Source organism: Tachyglossus aculeatus, unplaced genomic scaffold (genome assembly GCF_015852505.1).
Source record: "Tachyglossus aculeatus isolate mTacAcu1 unplaced genomic scaffold, mTacAcu1.pri scaffold_123_arrow_ctg1, whole genome shotgun sequence".
NCBI lineage: Eukaryota > Metazoa > Chordata > Mammalia > Monotremata > Tachyglossidae > Tachyglossus > Tachyglossus aculeatus.
Window position 1 is genome coordinate 1,204,720 of NW_024044852.1, and position 3,101 is coordinate 1,207,820.

Below are 3,101 nucleotides of genomic sequence, written 5' to 3' on the forward strand. Positions count from 1 at the left end.
AGAGTTGGTAGACAAAATCACTGCCAACGAGGAGCTTACAGTCTAGAGGTTAATTATATGGTGCATAAAAAGGGGGCTTAATGAAATGGCAACAGCAATAAAATATAGAATGCAATATGTGGCAAAGTGCATACTCAGAAGGCTTGCAAGTTTATGTTGCACAACACTATACAGAATATAACTAAACATAACTGACTGTGGTATACTTCATAATTTATAACTGGATGTTGTGCTTTATGGGAAGGTGGTGCTTAGACATCTAGAGTCCTTTGAGGTCCTAGATTAGGGTGACAGATTTATAGCATGACAGAGAGATGGACGGGGAGGAAGGTTTGCTTGAAGTCTACAGCGGCAATAAAGAAGTAACTGTGTCGAAGTAGCGGCCAACTTGAGGAGACATCACTTGCCAGATTGCAATAGAGGCATGCAGGCTGGATGACCTCATCAACAGCCAAGGTGGGACACGGGTACCATAGAGAACCATTGGACATCCAGTGTTAATACTGGAGACCAATTGATATGAGGGTGGTGGTATTGTTGTGGGTTTATTCTCTAGTAGTTCTGGAGAGTGTATCCATGGATGTGACTTTCTTGATGTGTGACAAAAATAAACCTGCTTTTGGGACCTTCTGAGTGCCTCCTTGTTGTGGTTTTGTGGCGTAACCACCAGAGCTAATGTTCATATGATCCTTTCCCTTATGGTGCTTCCATTCTATTGTGGCAGTGCCTAGTGGAAAGATCCCAGGCCCGGGAGTCAGAGGATCTGATGTGTAATCCTGGCTCTGCCACCTTCCTGCTGTGTCACCTTAGGCATGTAATTTTCCCCCTTTTAGACTGTGAGCCCACTGTTGGGTAGGGACTGTCTCTATATGTTGCCAATTTGTACTTCCCAAGCGCTTAGTACAGTGCTCTGCACATAGTAAGCGCTCAATAAATACGATTGATGATGATGATGATGATGATGCTCTACCTCAGTTCCCTCATCTGTAAAATGGGGATTCAATACTTCTCCTTTCAACGTAGACCCTGAGCCCCACGGGAGATGGACACTGTGTCTGACTCGATTATCGTGTGCTGAACCCAGCCCTCAATATTTTGATCAGTCTATTGTAATATCTTTATAAATACCACAATTAGCATTATAAGTGGAGAAGGCAGAAACTAAAATAAATTACAGATAGGAGAAGGCCAGAGAGGAGCCCAGATAGCTCAGTTGGTAGAGCATCAGACTTTCAATCTGAGGGTCCATGTTTAAGTCCCTGTTTGGGTGGATAAGCTTTTCATCTGTCAAATGGGATTGAGACTCTGAGCCCCACATAGGTCAGGGAATGTGTCAAATCTGATTTGCTTGTATCCACCCCGGCGCTTCGTACTTTGCCTGGTACTTAGGAAATACCATAATTATTCATTATTGTTAAAGGTGTGGTATTTGTTAAACATTTACTCCGTACCATGCACTGTACTAAGTCCCGAGGTAGGGAAACTTTTTCTGGGTCAGATACAGTCCCTGTCCCACACTTGGGCTCAGAGTCTAAGACTGAGGGAGATCAGGGATTGTGTTCCGTTTTCCAGATGAGGTAGCCAAGGTCCAAAGAAGTGAAGATTGCATTCCCGTTTTGCAGATGAGGTAACCGAAGCCCAGAGAAGTGAAGTGACTGGCTCAAAGTCACATGGCTAGCAAGTGTGGCTCAGTGGAAAGAGCACGGGCTTGGGAGTCAGAGGTCATGGGTTCTAATCCCAGCTCCGCCACTTACCAGCTGAGTGACTTCGGGCCAGTCACTTCACTTCTCTGTGCCTCAGTTCCCTCATCTGTAAAAGGGAATTAAGACTATGAGCCCCATGTGGGGCAATGTGATTACCTTGTATCCCCCCCCAGCGCTTAGAACAGTGCCTGGCACATAGTAAGCACTTAACAAATGTCATTATTATTATTATTATTATCAAGAGATGCACATGATGGCTATGAATTGCTCTCGATGATTTCATAATAGACAAAAAAACACCCCCATATGTAAACACACTTATCATGGAGATATATGCAACCACACACACAAAGTCACTCTGGCGCAGACACACACACACACAAGCTTCAACTGCCTGCGGTTACTTACACATAAGAGCACACAGCCACACAAACCCATAAATATTTAGCCACTCATTTACTCATTAAACTATTTGCTAAAGCATCACTCCCCCGACTCAGAATCGTACCTGGAGAGTTTCCAGTACTCTACCAGTTTTGGCTTTGGGAGGGAGAGTCAAGCAGAGGCATAGCCATTCCATTCCTAGCTCGCACAGTGGCTAGTGAGTGGAAAGTAATCTGCTACAAGTCAAAACTCATCTGGGCTGGGCAGCAGCGGCAAGGGAGAGAGTCGAGGGTGGAGACTCAGGTTTACTGCAGGGAAGAAGGCAATGGTATACCACTTCTGTATTTTTACCAAGAAAACTCTACGGATAAACTTGAAGATGGAGAATGGGGTGTTCTGGGAGAGATGTGCCCATTGATAGGTTGGAGATGACTCGACAGCATAAGACAAGACAAAGCATCGCTGAGACAGCATCTCTCCTCTCCTCCAAACCCTTCACTTGCACCATGTATCTTTTCACATGAAATAAAAACACCTCACAATAAGCTCCCAGGCTTTCTACCATGTGAGACCCCCCTCCAGCCCCTGTCTATCTCCTCTATTCAGTTCCTCTTCATTGTTCCCAAGCCAACCTGCAAGCTGTAACTCACTCTTGATTCTCCCATCTCCATCCCTTGATTCACTGTTTCCCTGGCCTGGGCCAGGAACTCTTTTTATTATGGTATATGGTAAGAGTTTAGTAGTAATAATGATAATGATGGCATTTATTAAGCACTTACTATGTGCAAAGCACTGTTCTAAGCGCTGGGGAGGTTACAAGGGGATCAAATTGTCCCACGGGGGGCTCACAGTCTTCATCCCCATTTTCCAGATGAGGTAACTGAGGCCCAGAGAAGTGAAGTGACATGCCCAAAGTCCCACGGCTGACAATTGGTGGGGCTGAGATTTGAACCCATGACCTCTGACTCTAAAGCTCGGGCTCTTTCCACTGAGCTACTCTGCTTCTCTAACTAT

The 3,101-nt window shown here is 45.1% G+C and overlaps 1 non-coding gene across 1 annotated transcript; it reads left to right on the forward strand.

Annotated features, from left to right (window-relative positions):
- The first annotated feature begins 2,193 nt into the window (after nt 1–2,193).
- On the forward strand, nt 2,194–2,331 carry LOC119922776. The gene has a single exon (XR_005448711.1). It is a non-coding gene; the product is annotated as a small nucleolar RNA SNORA7 (small nucleolar RNA).
- The last annotated feature ends 770 nt before the right edge of the window (nt 2,332–3,101 follow it).